Below are 21,257 nucleotides of genomic sequence, written 5' to 3'. Positions count from 1 at the left end.
CACTCCATGAACTATTATTATACCAGCTTGATTTTGACTCAGCCTTCCTAAATGAGGAGTTAGTTCAGCAGAGTTACATGGAGCCATCTGAAACCTATAATAATGGTGTGTTCCAAGAGGCAAAAGTCTGCTTCCTAAAGAAATCCCTATAAGGCCTAAACAGAAGTGGTCATTGTTGGTATGTAAAACTGGATGCTGTGCAGCTAGAGATGGACTTTATTAGGTCAGAGACTGATCACTGTTTATATCGTAGAACTATAAAAGAAAAAATGTTCCTCACAGTAGTATACGTAGATGATATGCTGCTAGCAGGCCGAGACACACACCACCAGTGTAAAGTATCTGTTGGAAAAAAAATTCAGATTGAAAGATCTAAGCCCTGAGGTTTATTGTTAGCCATGAGGATTGTGAAAGAGCATAAAATAGGGACTGTTACAGTTAACCGACAGGCATATATTGAGGCAATATTTACCAAGTATGGAATGTCTGATGTAAAATCAGTGAACACTCCCATTGATAAAAGCTTAAAAATGACAAAAGCAATGTCACCAACAAGCAGAGAAGAGATAGGCGAGATGAAACTAGTCCGTTACCATAGTGCTGTAGGTAATTTGATGTATGCAAGTACTGGGACTCGCCCCAACATCACACATGCTGTGAGATGTGTGAGTCAATTTGCAATCAATCCTGGGAAACAAGACTGGATCTCAGTTAAAAGAATCCTAAGATACCTAAAACGTACAAGTTACTGAGATTTACAGTAAAATGCCTATTCCTACACGGTATACCCATTTGTCTTGAAGAAGAAAGCAACCCACTGTTGCTCTATTCCCCACTGAGACGGAGTACATGGCACCCACAGAAACAGGTTAAAAATCTTTATGGTTAAAAAAGACTTTGCGCGAGCTTGGTCTTCTTTGTCAGAGTGAGACTATCAACGTGAAGTGTGATAATCAAGGGGCAATTGATTTGTCCTCAAGTACAAAACACCAAACACATTGTCATAAGACATCACTTCATACATGAATTAGTGAACAGAAAGCCCATCAGTATAAGTAAGGCTAGGTACACACTACAGTCTTTGCAGACAATTATCAGGCCAATCACCTGACAAACAACTGTTCGGCCAGATATTGCATTAGTGTGTATACTGTAGTGTGTACCCAGCCTTAAAAAGCAAGAGAAGATAATGCTGCTGACATGCTAACAAAGGGTCTGACATCACACTTGCTAAATGTTTTCCTGTTATTCCTAGACTGGAATATATATATAATTAAATAATTTTGATACATCTCACTGATAACTTGTTTTGGTTGATTAACTCATGCTTTTGGTTACAGGGAGAAGCTTAATTTACAATGTTTTTCTTGCCAGTGTAGACATCACTAGGCAAGGGGGGTGTTGACATGGAGCGCTATGCTCTGTCTACTACATAGTTATTCCCGGTGGTCTAATGGGGACAGGAAGTGGGGCATGACCGGCTGCCTGCATGCGTGGACCAGAAGTTCAGGTGAGCGCTTTTACTGTGTGAATAGAAGATGTGTACAGCAGTAGCCACGTCTTCTGTGTCTGTCCTGCCAAATATAAAAGTGACTGCAGGTAATATATTCAAGGGTTCCTAACAGTGCCCACAAATAATATTCTGCACAGACATGCAGAATATACTTGTTATGCTGATGGCCTTAACATAAACTTACAGAACAAGCGGTAGAGGTCTTCACCTATAGCAGCCGCTTTTCCGGTAGAGCTAGATGCGCTCACAGATACTCAGATGCCCCCAGGATTTAACTGTATGTAGTGCAAGTTTATGAGCAACACCACAGCGGATAGGTAGGAGGAGCTAAACTGGATGTTAGCGAGTAGTCAGTAAAGAGGCCAGGGTCAGCGTTCCGTAGCAGACAGGATAGTCAGGGAAAGGCAATAGGTCATGACTGGTGGTAAACAGGAGAGTCCAGGAAACAGGTCCAAAAGGTCAGGGCAACAGGCAACAAGCAGAGTCCGAATAAAAGCAAAGGGTCACAACTAGAGATCAATCCAAGAAGAACTGAGAGCACAGGAACAGGGAGCAGGTCAGCAACCAGGGTCCAGAAGCTATAACCGGCAGGGAGGCTAAGCCCTCCCTGCCTAATATACAGAGAGAGACCAATCAAAGAGTAGGAAAGTAATTAGCCACCATGGGCTACCTAATTAATTAGCTCAGCACTCCTTCTACTGCCCGTGGAGGCTGAGTTCCAACTTTAAAAATCTGTGCAAGCACCCGACTGTATGTTTGCTGGTGCGCGGCACCAGCATTGAGAGCGTTCTGGCCGCTACCTACGTGACGGCCAGGGCAGGAAGGCGAAAGTGATGTTACTACGCAGGAGAAGCGAACCGCAATCTCCACTGCTCATGACAATACTAAAGAGTTATACATCCTGCATTTATGTCTATAAGGATACAACTGTATGCATAATCTATGTTACCATCTGTAACAACTGTTCAATAAAACCATCACCTTGGTTAAGTTTGAAGCATGTTTGGCTTAACATCCATATCCAACACTGCTTACACCTTTAACCAGACACCACAATGGTTCTGCGTGTACCACAGAGGGGGTTCGGGGTGCAGAGGTCGTTATGGAGGTAGAGGTGATTACGGGGGCAAAGGTGGATAGGAGTGCAGAGGTGGTTTCGGGGCAGAGGTGGTTAGAGGGCCGAGCTGGTTTGGTGTAGTGTTGGGCAAAAAAAGCAAAGGAGTGTTGTTGGGCAAAAGTGTGGTGTTGACCAAAAAAGGTGTTTTGGAAAAAATAGTGCATTTGGGATGGAGAGGGTAGTGAGGCAGCATGGTAAATTTGGGGATGATAAGCCGGTAAAATGTGGGATGATTATGTTTCATAGGGTCTTGCGTGGGGAAGTTTTCATGAATGACAGGACTGAGAATTTGTGCTAATGGGGAAGGAGAGGAAACATGTGACATTGGGGCAGGAGGGTTGTTGTGCCATATTGGGCAACAAGGTCGGTGAGACAGGTCAGGATACTTTCAATGTTGTTGAAAGTGTAATTCATCTTGTTGAGGGAAGTGTCCAACTTGTGTTCAATACAGCTGAGGGTAGTGCTCATCTCCTTGGTTGTGTTCTCAAGTGTTGTGTTTGAGTTGTAAAGTTTGTGATAAAATTTGAGTAGTGCCTGCTGCCGAATGACCCCTGCATCATTTTGTATCTGAGGCACTTCCACATCACGGGCCTCCTAAAGTTCTATATGTTTTATATGCAGTATCTGCATCATCATATGAAAATATGTAAAAAAAAAAAATTGAACAGAAAAGTTACTCAATAACATACAAGTCTTTGCATCATCTTAATCAATTTAATAATAATTATAGAGTATTTTTTGCAGCCAATTTGGTGTGTATCTGTGGAAAAATATTTCCATAAGATTTGTGTTTATATAGAGAAGTTTATATATTGCTGTATCAACCAGCATATATGGTGTGTGTTGGGTGGACTGTTAACTATGCATCATTTCAAAATCTCTAAATCATCTTGGCAGAAAATTATCAGTAATCTTGACCATTGACCATTGTCTAATTGTACAGGATTGTACAAGACGACTAGGCTTCAGGATAAGTGCCAAGCATTCCTCATTTTTATTTGTTTGACAATTTGCAATTGCTAATTATAACTAGTGTGCATTTTTTTAAAGTAAGCCAGCTACTGTTGTCAGGACTTTGTTAAGTTATGTGAAGCAAGCATTTATCATTTATTTTATCCATGTATTGTTCTTTACAATCTACCTGTGGGTGGTGAGAGATATCTTTAGGAGTGGTCTTGCTCCGATGTCAATCCTGCCCACTTCTTGCTCCAACTGCTCAATACAGGCCAATGTCATGGTCTCCCAGGGACTGAGGTCTTATCGGTCAGGGGGACCACCGCCTGTCGCCTGAGCATGCCTGCGGTGGTCTCTTATTTTGTCCATCAAGCAACGCTTGTAGTCTTGCCACCTGTGTGAAATGTTCAAAGATACGAATGTTGCAATGTGCAAAATAAAATATAGTTTTATAATACTTGTGCAGATTTATATGCAAATAGGAATCTCTTGGCCCTAGAGGTGAAAGACTAATAACATCAAGCTAGCCAGCGCTAATACTTAATTTGAAAACTTAAACATAATTACCTGTAATAGGTATGCAGAGCACAATATATGAATTAGTGGCTCACACATTAACCTGCGCCTAACCTGCATGGTTATTTACTGCCTCTCCACCACCAGCTGGACCAACATCTCCACCTTTCTTTGTGTAATAGGTGCTTGTCTCAGCTTCGAGCCTGTAGCCAGAGAACCCACATAATGGCAGGGCTGAATTATTGTCTATCCAGCTCTTACATAGGACATGCAAGTGCGTTCTCCTGCGATTGCCTTTGCATGATAAGCTAGGCATTTTAATGCCCCTAATTGCCTGGGAACGGTTGATTATTGTGATGAATTGACAGGTGAGTCAGCCACCTTACTTATGGTATTGAAGGGATCCGCAATTCACATGCCTACATTCACATTCCCTACATTCACATTCACGTGCCCATAAGTGCACTGAGAACCAATCAGTGTGCAGCATGCTGAAAACATTCAACTTGCAAACATGTGTTCTTTAATGCTCGCCTGTGCCGAGCTGCAGGTACTAACCACTGCAATGGACAATTTGCATAGACCAATGGCTCGGTACATCTCGAATGAAGACACAAGCCGGGTGTACATGGCGTCCGTAGGTGCCTTCAGTTACTATTTCACCATAGGTGTCCTATTGTTCAGGTCCAGTGGAGGTGAGGCGACTTATGGAGGAGAAAACCCAAGCTCTTGGCAGATTTGAGGGCAGAGATTGCTAGACGTAAGTTCTCTATTAATCGCAACTGTTTTTTCCTTTTTTTTGACAGCTGACAAATAAATTCCCCATGTTGAAAGCCCTCAGCCTCAGTTTCAAGAACCGCTGACCCAGTTGGAATTCTAAAAGCCAAAGTTTCCATCCCTCTGCCATGTTTTATTAAAAAAACTAAACAAAATATTTAAAATAAACAAATAAATGTTGATTTACATAATGTTCTGTAAAAATTGGTTGTGTTTATTTTTTAAATTAGAAAATTTGTAGACGGGACCATTAGTACCAAAATGAAGGGACTTTTTGAACATATCCTAAGATTTGAAACACATTTGTCACCTTTGTGTGGGTATTATTTATAACACATTTGCCAACAAAATGAAGTGTGTGATGAGGGTAGCAAGGATAATAAATATATTAAGAATTAGTGTGATGAATGAGGTACAGTTTGTGTGGGTGATAATTATTTCCTTTCCTCACACAGTATATGGCTGCAAAGCAATTGTGCCATTATTGTCACATGGGATGCAGCCACAATGTTGACATAAATCATTAAATTTAAACAGACAATACAGCCTGGGCTGGTGCACTATAGTAGGGAATCCCGCAGCGTGGGGTCCCCCTTCCCTAATGCCAAAACAGCCCCAGACCGCACAGCACCAAGCTGGATTTCATAGGGTGATGCTGTCCACAAAAATAAAAGTACCCCCCCCCCCCCCCCTCCCCGGAGGATACGCGGCCCCATGCTAGGTTTCTAATATTAATTGTGTAATATATAAAAGTATTTTATCTGTGGTGCACTACAGGTCTCAGCATGGCGGCACTGCTATTATGTGTCTGTTCATGCTGGCACTTCTAGTGGTACAAGCACCAGCATACTCATGGCGGCCGCCAAGCCACCCTGGTATTAGGGGAACCACAAGTGCCAGCATGCTCTGGCACCCAGATGCTCACTGGAATCTGTAGAACAGATTTGTAGAAAAATGTAAATAAAACACAGCGACAAGTATAAACATAATTGTTATTGAAATTAAAACACCCCTATACAATACTCATTTACTATCTTTATTGCTCACCTACATCAAGGATATTTCATCTGTAATACATCCCTGGATTTGTTGCAAAATAAAAAACCCTGGTAGACAACTGTAAACTAGCTTGTAAGAGCTCCGCGGCAAAGTGATCTCTGAAGCGTCAATGGTCCTATTTATAACGTAGGAATTTCTCACAGCTGGCAATACAAATGCATTGTGTACTCTAACGTATGTATGCCCATGAAGTGGTTTGTGGGACAAAGAAATACACAGATAGACGCAGTGGATACGAACGCCAGTTTTTATGTCACATAAATGACTTTACTATCGAATTCATCAAACAATATATCTTGAAATCCGCTACTCGTTGAAAATGGGCATGCGCAGAGCCAAATTACGTGTGTTCTGGGGCAAACGCACATTGGTTACATGTCACAGGGAAGTGGTCATTCATCACGAGAGCTCATCCAGCTCTTTCCAAAGCTCTGGGCCACTGCCAGTCCCTTTCCCCTCTCTAAAAATGCTGCATGCACTAGGAGCAGGTGCACGCGACACTTGTCTATGCAGAGCGACTATGAACCGGACATACCTCCAAACCTTACTGCTCAGGACAATGCTGACCCTATGAGAACAGTGTTACAGAGCCTCAAATGAGGACTCTCCTGCTAAGATTGGGACAGTTAGGTTTGAATTTATGTTCTTTTCACACCATCTGTGCTACAGTGCTAACCCTTTAAATTCAAAACACTAAATGAGAAAGACCTAGTTATTCACCAATTAATTTAACTGCACATTATCTGCAAAGGAGAATTGAACTTTAGAACTGAAGTATACTGTAATTATAATAACTTGTTACTCTGTGAACTATTGCTGGGTATTTTATCTATAGCTGTCCTTTAAAAACACATTTGCTCCAATTAGCAAGGATTTGTTAGACTGAAAACGTTCAACATGACCCAACTGCAGCTTTTGTCCAACTTGATCTAAAAACTAGCTGTAAGATGTATTCTGGGCTCCCATCCAAAGCTATTAAAGTCTGTGAGGACACAGTTCCTCATCTCTCCAGTGTTAAAAAGACAGAAAAACAAACACTGTGCAGCTTTTAATACCAGACTCTGTTCTACACTGGGGCATTCTAAGGGAGGTTACAGATATCATTTAGTTTAACCTTAACACTGGCATGAGGCATGACAAACATTACAGCTGTGCTATTAATTGCTGAAAGTAAAATTTTGAAAGGAAACAAATGTCAGTAAATAAGATAAATTTAAGCCAGTTTGTCCATAATTTAAAAATTGTTCAAGATAATTTGTTTTTAATAGGGTGGGGGGCATGCTATAAAAATTATTTATACTATACATGCCAAATACTGTCCGTAAACTTACCCACCTCCTATCACAATCTCACTCTTTCTCATCTGGGGTATAGATTTATATGGATACACTCAGGGCCTCTCAGAGTGATTAAGGAGAGCAAAGCATAAAAAGTAGTAACTTTGCACCTGGGCAAAACCATGTTGCATTGTAGGGGGAGGTAAATTTAAAATGTGGGGACAAATTTATAGTTGGGTTAGGGCATATCCTTGATCAACTTTAATTTTCAGTGTAAAAATAAAGCTATCAAGTATTATTATTATTATTATTATTAATTTTTATTTATATTTATAGGGCGCCACAAACTATCCGTAGCGCCGTACAAGGACAAACAATGGCACAGTACAAGGTGAAACAGCACAGTACAAGTAACAGTAAGCACTATAACTCTGGGGGCTCAGGCACAGCATGAAAGAGTAGGAGGGAGGGAAAAGTGAGTACAGGCAGGTACTCACTTTTGTGTGTGCTACATGAAAATGTAGCACACACAAAACTATGTGTGTGCTACATCAAAAAGCAGCCAGTATTTATCTTATGTGCAAAATAATAAACTAATTTGCACTCCTTGCAAAATAACATGGTTTGTCCCAGAGAAAATGTACTAATTTTTTCCTTACTTTCCTTAATGACTCAGGCCCTCAATGTTTTTGCCTCCTAAATTCATACTGTCACTCAACCTAAATATTGTTATTTGTATCGGCAGAGATGAGGATCAGATGAGATGAGGATAAAGACCAGGCTGTGAATCTAGCCCACCAAAATGTTTCAAATGACATTGATTTCAAATAGTGAACAGGTATGGCACCATATCCTGTTGATACCAGAAGTACTTGGTGCAGGGCCGGACTGGGACTAAAAATCAGCCCTGGCATTTAAAGCACACAGGCCCACCTGCTGTGGGCTCCATGCATGATATATATCATCAACATTTATTTATATAGCACCAGCAAATTCCGTAGCTCTTTACAATTGGTAACAAACATTAATAAGACAATACTGGGTAATACATACAGACAGAGAGGTAAGAGAACACTGCTTGCAAGCTTACAAGCTATAGGATATATATATGATATATTTAGGAAAATAAGCAAGGCTTGTGTGGTAATTATTTATGTATCCTATGCTCATCAAATCTTCCTAAACAATTACTTAAACACCCCAGTAGCTCTCATTGATTCTCAGGAGACATCCATGATAATGGACATTAAAATCTTTGCCCATCATGGGAAACCTCATGCTCTGTAATTGAACATATAATTCACTGAGATCACACTAATCCTATACTAAGTTGGAAAGCTAAGCTAAAATCTTCACCTTTTAAATATGTATAATATTTGCTATCTAAGAGGTCACATTGCTGCTGCTAAAATTGCATTAAAGTGTATTTTTTTTTTTTTTTTTTTACAGGAACATATATTTTATTATGAAGTACAAGCATACAAAAAAATCTTTATGACCATCTACACATTGGGATAAACTTTATAGACAGTTCTGTTTTTGCCACAATACATTTCTTAGTTTAATTAGACCTAATACACATTCCAAAAACTATATTATATGGGTCAGAGTTTGCATCAATCTCTGGATTCTCAGCAAGCAATAAAGTGGCAACATAATTTAAACTCTGCAATATGCTTTTCTGTCACCTAGAAAGGTCCCTTTGTCATATAGGAAATAGCAGGAATTTTATTAACATTTGGCGTGGATTCAATTAGTACAAAAATTGCTGCGTAGTGTCTCGGAACAGCCGCGAGACTCTACACAGTGAATTTTTTAGTGAGAGTAACGCTAACTTTTGTTTGCGCCCCATAGAGGTGTGAGCAAAAGTAAGTGTTACTTTTTACCATATAAACTGTAAGAAAGTGTGGCCGCGATGTTCTCAGGAACATCGCGGCCAATTGAATCTGTCCCTTTGACCCCTTGCTAAAGACTGCTCTCTACAGTCCATTTTAAACAAACTGGTTTACCAAATACTGTATATGTTGCTGCAGATTTTTATGTGAAGAAAAAAATAAAAGCAAATATAACATGTGTCAGTCAGGGATTGGGTAACTTTTCCACTGCAGCAGTTGTTGAAATACCTTCCTATAAAAGAGCTGTGTGAGCATCACATGAGGAACTTCAGTTATTTTTTGGGAGATCACCAATCTGTTACCAATTTGGCTACATACGTTGGTCAAGCTGAATAACTAGCTAACAAAAGGCCCTCATGCTTTGTGGATAGCAGATAACTGCTCACACAAATTTCTCCAGCTTACAATATTTTCAGACCTGGATTTGATCTGGCAGATCAGGGGGTAAATGTATGAACCTCCGATTTTTGCAAGTCGCCGGAAATCGGCGACTTTGCAGGTAAAATTTAAAGCGGCGATGGCTTGTAAAGGCAAGTTTGCCTTTACAAGCCAATGCCGCTTTGAATTTTCACTGCAAAGTCGCCGATTTCCTGCGATTTGCAGAAATCGGAGGTTCCTACATTTACCCCCAGATCTTTTTACTCATTGTCTCAGTGGAGGCAGCAGCTTGCCCACATAACGGCCGTCTCCACTGGTCCACCTTAAGTTTAGTTGTCCTTGCTCTAAACATTAAGCAGCAGGAATTTACAACTGCGTACGACTTGGAATTCTGGCGATTTAATTACAGTATGTATGCCTAGCAGTGAAATGAGACTTAGCTACCATAATATTAAGAAACTACTGCGTCACCATTTAATCTGCCTTTTTGTTTTGTATTCAAGTGTTCAAGTTTAAAGTGCGCTTCCTAATGCTGCAAACACAAACAAACCACTTTTCTATCACAAACAGTTCTAGCAGTGGATAGACCTGCAGTGAATGTACATGAAAAATATATTTATTGTGTTCACATTGATGTCTGGCAACTATCAAACATTATCTGATACAGTGGGATATGATGCCTGTGCGGTTATTTGAACATGGGGCAGTAATGTTGTGGTGACCAAAAAGATACCAAAACTACAAATGGTAAACAGTAAGTAGCATATTGGACTGCTACACACTCATCATACAGATACTGTACTTGGATTTAGAGAATTGTGAGAATTATACAAAATAAGAAACAGGATGATCTGGCTAGAGGCTTCATACTGTCGCGTTGGTGAACAAATCCTCTATTGCCGTCACAATTTAAATAATTTCAGTGGCAAAACCAAAACCAAAGAGCTCAGATAGTGAGCCTCCCTCCTCACTCAACTTTAATATCCCCTCCCCTTCCCACAATTACCATCTTTTATCCGGCGCTGCAGAGGCCGGGTCTTCCGCCTTCTTTTCCCTTCTGCACACGTGGGGTGGCGCGCACATCATGTGATGTGCGCTGTCACATGATGATTTCACAAAAGGAGAGAGAAGAGAGCAGGGGAGGGTCGGATCATTACGATCCATGGACGCAAACATTAGGACAGTTGGTGCCTCTCCCGGCACTAGCCTGTCAATCCACCCTGTGTACGGCGCTCACATCCAGCCCTGGTGCCAGGAGTTGCTGCCGCTCGAGCCTGCAGGGGACGGATCGGCCCATCTAGCCATCGGCCCTTCTGGCATTTGCCAGAAGTGCCAGATGAACAGTCCAGCCGTGACTTGGTGCCAAACCTCCCAACATTATTGAATGGAGAAATTATCACACTGATCTACACAAATCATGTTCTTATAATATGTGCACACCCAAGTCATGAACCCATTTTCCATTAGACCACTTCCCTTTGTACTGAAAATATTAACTATTTTACAGTTGCACAGTGAAGAGACAGACTAAATGAGAATGAGCAGGAAATATACTGTTCTCTTGATGCCTTTTATATTTTGTTAATTTCAGTATATTGTACATATTAATGTGCACTGTCAATGACATGTAAAACATGTGAGACATAAAAATAAATGTATGTAGGCAAATTGTTGATAAAAGATGAAATTTAGCAAATGAAAATGTGGGCAAAGAGATAACCCTTCCAACAATCAAACCAATATTGTAGTCAACTGTGTATACTGCAATGAGGAATTGTGTAGTGTGTGCAAAAAGAGACAATTATATTTATTATACTTTTTGGCAAACATAGTAATCGGAAAATAGCAGGCTAATAAAAAAATAAAAGTGACTCCAACCCGACACATTGCAAACTGTTTCCTCACCTCCCATGTAATATCATGCCTTTCTCATCCTCACTTGATTTGGGGACAGATATCATTAAATGCAGCTAGCGGCTAAGTGAGAATAATGATGTGCAAATGTACTATAAATAAGTAATAATGTGATCTATAACAGCCAACATGGTTCCTAGTCACCAGAATGTTGTTAGATGCCGTTGTTTAAACAGAAACATAGATTTTGACATCAGAAAAGAAACTACAGATCCATCTAGTCTATTTTTGGTTGGTTGGTTCCATCACAACTGGTGGGAGACAATTGCATATATCTATTGCCCTTTCTGTAAAAAGTTATTCCTTATTTTATTTCCAATTCTTCCTTCCTCCAAATTTAAAGTGTCCCTTTGTTCTTGAAATCCTCTTATTTAAAAAATAAAATACTGGCTTCCTTAACAATAATAATAGCATTGATGTATGTGAATGTTTATTTATGTTGATTTTTTTATCCTAAACCAATGAGCTTGCAAAATTGCCGACAGTGTCCACACTAGCCACAATTTTACAGTTCTAGCACTGCAGTGATTCTTTTGGCTCATATTTAGTTTTTAATGTTTAATGTTGTTTGTAACTGTATGTAAACAGCTATGCTTTATGCCAATTTGTAGCTGAAAGTTTTCTGAATATGAAAATGTGTGTCACAGCACATCAATGTAACCTTTTTGTTTGCCTTTTATAAAGAATAATTGCAGCCAGAGGAAATTTTGGAGGGCAACATGTAGATAAAGGACCATCACTTAGACACTTATTATCTGAGAGTTGGAGACATTTCAATGTGTGCACAGGTGGCTCACGCATGGGCCAAAAGAGATTTGTGTTGTTTTAAACATTTAAAACATTTTTAGACATGATGTACGTCAAAAGCATTGACAGACGAATGCAGACTAAGCAGAAATAACCACACTGACAGTGAATTGTACATTCCATTGAAAATTTTGGGGAAAACTATATGAAGTGCAGTAGACCAGCACAAAGCCACAGTTCTAGCAGAATGAATGTTTTAAAAAAAATTCACATTGTGCCAAAATTTATATGATCTTTCGACATTTCTCTGCCAACACTTATATGTTGCAAAGTGTAGCTGGTATTTGTCACGAGCCCCCAACCTGTCCCAGATACAGTAATCTGAACAGCTGGCCATGACTGTCTCTTCCTGTGCAACTGTTTGAAAATTGAAGTGCCCACAGTCAGTATTAACAGATGGAATGTGTGAGTTATGCTGCCGGCTTTTTATTGATCGCAACTTGTGGCAAATTAGGTGTCAGTGGTTCTCATGCTTAAATTGTATGATGTTTTATACTTCTGTGAATGATTTTCAATAAGAAATGCCTGAAATAGAACTTTGAAGATGAAAAAAGGACATTTTTTTTACTCCTTACACCCAGTGGAGAAGCACTGCCTTGCCCTGTTGGCAGTTCCAAATATGACAGTTACTTGTTTGAAGCCCAAAATGACTGATAACAGAGGAGGGCAAGAGCTTGCAGCCTGGTTAATAATATATTAAGTTACAGACAATCCCAAAATGTCTTAATGGGTTTCTACACATCACAAGTATTTTTAGTCTAAAAGGTACAAATACACAGAAAAATTCCTCAGCACACTGCTATAACCAGCAAAGGAGCTGCTATTTCTACTTGTACATAAAAATGCAGAATTCTCAGTTACACACTGTCACTAACGCCCAGCCTGTCCCAGATACAGCAATCTGAACAGCTGGCTGTGACTGGCGTCACCTTAGTCACTTAGCAATGAATACACCTTTTCTGCCACCACAATAGATTTATTATGGTATCCTTACGTTCACCAGAACCACTTATTAATGTTTCACACTTAAATCATATACACATGTGACATGAGCCTCCCTGGGCTTCGTAAATTCACAAAGAATCACGGAGAACACAATAGATTAATTTTATTTAATCTGAAAAATGTTTCCAAGGTTTTAGTTACAAAAAGTAATAACAAGACATATAATATGTTGCACAAATAAGTTTCAGAAAATAAAATAGAAAATAAAATCACTACTTACTAGTTAAGACCTGGGAACACAATTAAGAAAATGGGACATTTCAGTCTTGATGGACCTAATCATAAAAATGCACACATTATTGTCTAAGGCAGAAGATTATAAACCTTTCTCCAAATAGCTCTCACCCCCCACCTTTGGAATTTAGCTGTCAATAACTACAAATTGATCTCCTAGATGTCACAGAGCTTTCGAAGTGAGCTAGGGATGTCGTGAGCTCTGGAGTGTTCACAGGACCTGATTTCTCACCTCTGCTTGTTCGGTTTGGCTGGTCAGGTCAACATACCAAAAAAAAATCCTCAGAGTTTCTTATCTATCTCTGGATAATTTAAAAAGATTAATGACACTTGCATAGGTTCTAACTCATGTCATTTAGCAAAGCACATGTTGAGATTACATTACAAGGTTGCATAAAATATTCACATTGTCATACATGAATTCAACAGAAAATGACAATCAGCCATTAGATATACTACATAATTGTCACAGTACTGAACTACAAATAATGCACTGTAAAATGAAACATAAATGTAATCAAATATTTGAAGGCCTTCTAGCGAACAACAGTACCACTATTAGGCATTTTTTCACATTTTATCGTCATGGAATCAAAATGGATTTATTTAAAAATTCTTATCATTGATCGGCAAAAAACACTGTAATAGTAAAAATAAAACAAATTTAAAGCTATTCCTTAATTAGTTACACATGCAAAACACACAATAATTGTTTACCTAAGAAATCACTGGTTTTTGCTACAATGCACCAGATGGCATGTAGTCATTTACATCATTACAGCACACGCACTAGGGTCAATTTATTGTCAGAAGCTAATTAATGTACTAGAATGTTTTTGAACTGTAGGAGAAAACCCCCAAAAAATGGGTGAACATACAATCGTTACACAGATATGGCCATGATCGAACTCCTGATCCCAGCACAGCGAGGCAGCAATACTAACCACATGTGTTAATAGCTCTGGACAGTAAATAAAATAAGAAAGGATTGTGGAAATAAGGAAAGGGGGGTAGATACCTTTTCAGCATTAAAATACTTCTGTGTTCTCTATTCTGTGTAGCAATATTTCTCAGATACGCATTCAAATTTTATGTAGATCCTGCAAAATATTTTACATAGTTAGGTGAGATATCTAAAATATCAGTTTCTGAATAACCAAAGTATAATGTATTGGGATAGGTCCATATAATAAGTATTTATATGGAAATCCTTTGTTTCAAATATTTAATTAAAATAAAATTATGACATTGATAAATCAAATAGCTAAAAATCAGGCACAAGATAATTGATTATTTTGCAAATAGTACTTAAAAAAGTGTCTAATTATGTGTAACCTTTACTGTAGTTTTCATTGTAAATGCTCTGTAGGATTCTTGTAAGTTGTAGTAGATGTGTGTGTAGAGTGTTGTTCCTCCAAGACATATCTATTTGTTGTGGGTGCCCATACTTGAATTGGTCTACCACCACTCAATGGCCTTGGAGCTCTATGGCATGCCCCCCACATGGCATGAGGGAGTCAGTGATCAGCTCTGAACAGAACTAATTATTTTATCTGTAATGTGCCACTAGAACTCCAATACTTTCCTCAAGCATTGTCTTCCTCTAGGGTTCCAGAGCATTAATCCCTTCAGATTCAGCGAACACCAGGGTCTTGACTAATCAATCACCCCCTGTGTGAGGCTCTGGGTGACTTGTGTCCTCAAGTTACCAGATCATCCCTTTGACCCACTACTGCACCTGCCTGGGTGATAATAGAATTTTGGCATCCAGGTCCAGACTCGGTGGGCAACAGCTTCTGACCCTGTATGACCTTCTACTGTAATCTGAGACTATATGGACTGGGGCAACTAGTTAACTGCAAATCACTCTGACAAATCTGGAGATAGAGAAGATACCCAAAGACAGTGGGTCAGGATCACATAACAGGCTGAAGTGTTTATTATTTCTATCTAAATTAGTACCAAGCAAAACATTTGTAAGAATAACGGCCCCCTCCCTGTACCAAAATCTAGGTACATCCAGGCCATGGGCACTGGAGAGTGGATCCCTCCCAGCCTGGTCACAAAAATAGACTTCCACGGAATTATGTCTTCTGAACCCACAAGGTGTTACTAATATGCAATGATAATAGCTTCAAACATCTTTCCGCATGTAAAAGTGTTTTTAAGATTGGGACCATTACCTCCCTGACCAATCCTGTTTCCTCCAAGGTGGTGAGGATGGCAACCTCCCAGAGTATTATGTAATACAGCTTCAGGGGACACATACATTGCAAATGTTACCAAGAAAAAATTCAAGTTACTTAGGATAAACATTGAGGGATAAAAACAACTCAGCCAAAGATTTCTCATACCATTCTGCTCCAAAAAAGACATACTTATATGTAAACACTGTAAAAAAAATCAACTGTCACTACTGCTTATTAGATGTTGTGATAGCCCAAGTTATTCAGTTACTCAAACATCTCCATAAAACTCGAGCTCTACCGGGGCATTTGAGGGTTCTCCTCCATGGTGTCTGTGTGGCTCTTTCTTATTCAAACTTATATTTTCAGATGCAATGAGTGATATCACACTAATTATCATGTGGAAAGCACACAAAGATTTGGAGGAGGGTCACCAGGGAGAGAATAACTAATTTAGAGACCCAGTACAAGAAAGTGTCAGCCAAACCCCAAGATGAAAATAGACAAAATGCTGTTGGCTCTGAGGGGTTTCTGTCAGAGCAGACAGTTAAGACTTTGAATTGGCTGCAACAGAGGTTCTATGATAAGGGCAGTAAGGCGGACTTCCTCCTCACAGTGAAACTAATAAAGGACAAACAGGGATTCCTAATATATGATCCCAACAAAATTGCTGAAGAGATTCATGCTTTTTATGCCTTCCTCTGTAACTCAGTGGCTCTTAGACACCTTCAATTGATTAGTACCTTTGCACCTTTCAACTCTCTGGCATCACATCTGCCATACTAGCAATGCTCACTGTTGAAATCTCCAATGAGGAGAATTGTGCGACCATCAAATCCTTTAAGAACACTTAACCTTCTGGTCCAGATGAATTCACTTGAATCTACTATAAAAAAAAATAAAGTGACCTGTTGACACCTCATTTATTGCATATATTTAATTCCCATTCTAGATGGTGCTCAGCTTAATCAGCCTTGACCCAGGCTCAAATCACAGTAGTCCCTAACAAGGGAGGGATCCCAATGTTTGTTTGCTTTGCTTATTCAACCAGACAGGGATTGGCTGACTCTCCATGAAAAAGTTGTTGCAACTTAACTTCAACTATAAATGGCAACCCTCCAAGTTCAAGTACCTTGGGTGCAAAACAATAAGCATTATGTAAACCTATATGCGGAAAATTGCCCCTCAGGTGGGTACAGAGTATGCCACCAGTATTTAATAAACCTATAGAACTTAAACAATCCAGTCTTCACCTATAACAGCCCCTATTTCCCATAGAGCTTGATATGATCACTGGTACTCACTTGCTCCCAGGCCTTAGTATAGGTTTATATTAAAATTAATAAGCTAGCTAGTGAAGATTCTTCTAAGTGAGGATTCTTACAAGTGTATTAACTAATTTAGTTAGTACAGTAAGAGATATACAAGAGATATTCTACATCTGAAAAGACTGTATTATTTGAGTATTCTAATCTCTCACCAGGAATAGTGATATGGTATGCCAGCATGTCCAGACACCCAAGGCCATGTAGTTCCACATAGTAAAATTTAAATAAACCAGGCCCACCTTTTCAACCACATTAGTTTATTAAAAATAGAAAAAAACTAAAATGTAAATAAATCAGCCACCTCTTTGTAACCACATAATTTTATTAATAATAATAAATCCCCATATACTTACCATCTGATGTCTTCATCTATTATCAATCCAATCTTGTAAGCTTTTAGCGGAATAATGCTAGAAACCATAAAAAAACATAATATTCCAAGATCCAGTAGTTGTCCAAAAAAAAAACTCCCAAAAAATATTTCACAGGTAGTTGAAAATATTATTCTTTTCTTCTGTGTTGAAGCCAAAATAATCCACAGGATCTTGCTTGGCAAAATAATAAACCCGTAAACAAGATCACCCTAAACTATGATTCTCTATGGGAGATCATTCCGTGCAGAATGAAATATAAACATACGCAAAGTCTATTTCTAGGCAGTTGTTTTTAAATGTTTTGATGTTGTAAAAAATAATGCACTGGAAGAGTGTCTCAGACATTTTTTATCTAAGACATAGATTGGAAAAGACTGGTGTCATGGAGAGATAGTACTGGCAAGTAAAATTGAGTAGCCTTGGAAGGTGACTTTATAAGGAAAATATTGGAAGGCAATTTGATACACACACAGATGTGAGTGCAATGCTTGGTGTAAATACACTTAGATATATCAAGCATATCACATTCTCTTTTTCTTATCACAAATCATAACTCATATAAGAAAATTTATTTAAATTTATATATCTTGTGGTGGAGAGTTCACGTCATCACATCACAAATTGTATGTGTAACACATGTGACACATATATAATAATCTACTATATAAAAGCCTAGTGGCGTGTGTCTGTGTGTGAAAAAGAAAAACCAAGCTGCAGCGCCACCTGCTGGGCAAAGTTATACACTGACCTACTAAATTCTTAGGGCTAGATTTACTAAGCTGCGGGTTTGAAAAAGTGGGGATGTTGCCTATAGCAACCAATCATATTCTAGCTATCATTTTGTAGAAGGTACTAAATAAATGAAAGCTAGAATATGATTGGTTGCTATAGGCAACATCCCCACTCTTTCAAACCCGCAGCTTAGTAAATCTAGCCCTTAGTGTGTGTGGGGAAAAAAACTCAGAAAGGGCTGAAATTTGCTGCAGCGCCACCTGCTGGGCAGAGTTATACACTGACCTACTAAATTCTTAGTGTGTGTGGAAAAAAAAAACTCAGAAAGGGCTGAAATTTGGTATACTAAGATGTTTTTAATTTGTTAATTTAATTTGTTAATTGTTAAAAGTGTTTATAAAGATTTTAAAAAAATATATATATATTTCTTGAAGGAGAAGTGACAGTTGGGAGTGGTTGGTGGTTGTCGGGGGTGACAGTTGGGAGTGGTTGGTGGTTGCCGTGGTGACAGAGCGAGAGGAGTGTGATACTCAGGACCGCTGAGAGAGATCCCTGTGTCTGGATAGACATCTGGATAGATGTGGCGATAAAGATGAAGGATGAGGTGATGGAGAAAAATAATGAGGTGGTGACATGTGGACAAAACCACGTTAAAAAAGGGCGCTTACGTCAGGAAGTAACGCTCTTCCCCTGAGGAGGCCTGGCCTAGCCTCAAATGCATGACAAGAACCTTTTTAACACCTTAAGTAGCTTAATTTGACTAGAATGCATGAGTATCATGCACGGGTTAACTTGTATAATATATGTATGTATAAATATATATATATATATATATATATATATATATATATATATATACTATGAGAATATGACCCATCAGTCAGGGATGGTAGTCCTAATGAGATAAAGTTTGCCTTGCCTTAAGGGGACCGACTGCTGGACTTTCTCTCTCTCTCTCTCTCTCTCTCTCTCTCTCTCTCTCTCGAGAGAGAGAGAGAGAGAGAGAGAGAGAGAGAGAGAGAGAGAGAGAGAGAGAGAGAGAGAGAGAGAGTTGAAACTCGCAGATGTATGAAGCTGAGATTTCATGCAAAATCACCAGAGTTGTGCTTCTGTCAAAATCACTATTTGCAAAATCGATAGAGATCAAACTCCTGACTGTTTGTCACTGCAGCTATACAAGTCTCAAATGTATGAAGCTGCGATTAAGCAAACTCAGGAGAGTTTGCTTTCAAACACGCCAGATACAACACGCTGCATTCTAGCAGCGTGTTGTATAAACACATCACTGTTACACTGCCTGTCATACAGCTGCTGGAGCTGTAAAGAATAGATAAAAGTAAACAAAACAAAAAAGTGTGGGGTCCCCCCGCTATTTAGTCCTAATCCTAGTGCTGCCAGCCTACTGCTGGTTCAGTGAAAATCGGGGGGAAATTTTGCGTGGGGTCCCCCCTATTTTCCTGGAACCAGCACTATGCAAACCAGCCGAGGTTAGAGGCACTATAGCAGGGGGACACGCGGCAGGGGTCCCCCTGCCATAATGACTAACCAACCCCATGCTGTTCAGTGCTGGGCTGGATTCCCTAGGGAGTGGGGTCCGCTGAAAAAAACAAGCGCCCCCTCCTAGGGACACCCAGCCCAGTGCTGATAGCACTAGGGCTCTTCCTAGACCCCTGGGCGGTGGGTGTAGGGTAATAACGCCGATATTAATGTGAAAAAAAACAACGGATGCCATTTTGTTTTGTGGAACTACAAGTCCCAGCCAGCCAGGTTGCCCTAAATAGTGTTGGCATGCTGCTACTTGTATAACTACAAGCACCAGCATACCCACCGCAGCCAGGGCATGTTGGCACTTGGAGAACCACAAGTGCCAACATGCCCAGACACCCACGGCTGGCTGGGACCTGTAGTTCCACAAAAGAAAATGTTTACGAAATCACAGCACCCTCAATAAAACCACATCCATTAAATGAAAATAATAAACCCACATTAAAGACAGTAAACACCCTCATTAATACCATATATTTTTATTAAAAATAATAAATACCCTTTACTCACCAATGAAGTTTTCATCTGTTGTCAAGCAGATTTTAATCCCAAAACGGCTGTAAACAAAGTCTAAAATAAATTTGTATCCAAAGTCCTGCTTGCCCCTGTCCCAAAGAAATTTATACTTCCAAAAGTCCATGCTTGAAAATGTCCAAAATAAATTTGTATTTCCAAAAGTCCATGCTTGAAAATGTCCAAAATAAATTTGTATTTCCAAAAGTCCATGCTTGAAATCTGTTCAGTTCTTCTGCCCGGGGGGGGGGGGGGGGGGCAGGGGGGGGGGGCATTGCTGCTTGAAGTCTTCCTTTCTTCGGCCAGGGGGGCCCCATATTTGTTACTCACCATCCGCCACTGTTTCAATAGCCCTAAAGAAATTTGGATACAATGATAGCAAAGACATGAGTGGTTTTCTGACTTGGCAACTGCTATGCTTAATTCAGCACATTGTCTGTTAGACTTTCATATTTCAATACAAAACATGAGCATATATTCATATTTTGTTATTTAGTATAATATGTGTCAAAATAAATTGTGTGTGGTCACAATTTGATCTAGCTCAGAATATTCCTCATTTCGGGATTATGACACATTTGGACGTGGAGCTGAAAAAAGTTTATCCTTCACCAACTAGGGAAAAATTCACAATATTTGTTTGGCATGATCTGGTGGTTATATTTAGTGAAATAGACATCAATGAACCTTGTTAATTTTGTACTCCTTGTTGCTTTGTGGCTTAAATTTGCATACCTGTTCTACGTTTTCAGGGACACTTATTTACATTGTTCAAAAGTGCAAATCTGCTCATAGTAATCAATCAATATATAACCTGCAATCAAGAGATTTAAGCTTATTGCTGTGGATTTAGTGCATTTTACATTTGAGCAATGTTAGTAAATAAACCTCAGTGACAGACAAGGACATACCTCCTAACTGGCCCGATTTTGGCGATACAGTCCTGATTTTAGGGGACTGTCTCACAGACCAGTGAGTCTGCATGTTTATTCCTACCTGCAGGAAGTTGGAAGGTATGTAAGCAGAGACATCAACATGGTGAGCAGCAAACAAGCACACCAGGTGCAGGTGCCTATGGTGCGTGCAGCAATTCAATCCCTGGACCAACCTCTGTAGTATGTTGCCCATGTCCA

The 21,257-nt window shown here is 39.5% G+C and overlaps 1 long non-coding RNA gene across 3 annotated transcripts in view; it reads left to right on the top strand.

Annotated features, from left to right (window-relative positions):
• LOC142140397 (uncharacterized) overlaps positions 1-5,068 on the top strand; it is a 28,723-nt gene extending 23,655 nt beyond the window's left edge. For 2 of the 3 annotated variants that reach the window (XR_012688452.1, XR_012688451.1), the window contains 2 exons: positions 1,375-1,510; positions 4,907-5,068. This is a non-coding gene — a long non-coding RNA (uncharacterized LOC142140397). Of the gene's footprint in view, positions 1-1,340; positions 1,511-4,906 lie in introns of all 3 variants that reach the window. The other variant, XR_012688453.1, reaches the window with a different exon arrangement.
• The last annotated feature ends 16,189 nt before the right edge of the window (positions 5,069-21,257 follow it).

This window comes from Mixophyes fleayi, chromosome 2 (assembly GCF_038048845.1).
Source record: "Mixophyes fleayi isolate aMixFle1 chromosome 2, aMixFle1.hap1, whole genome shotgun sequence".
Classification (NCBI taxonomy): Eukaryota; Metazoa; Chordata; class Amphibia; order Anura; family Limnodynastidae; genus Mixophyes; species Mixophyes fleayi.
The sequence above is the reverse complement of the archived record's forward strand: the minus strand, read 5'-3'. Positions and strand labels throughout refer to the sequence as shown.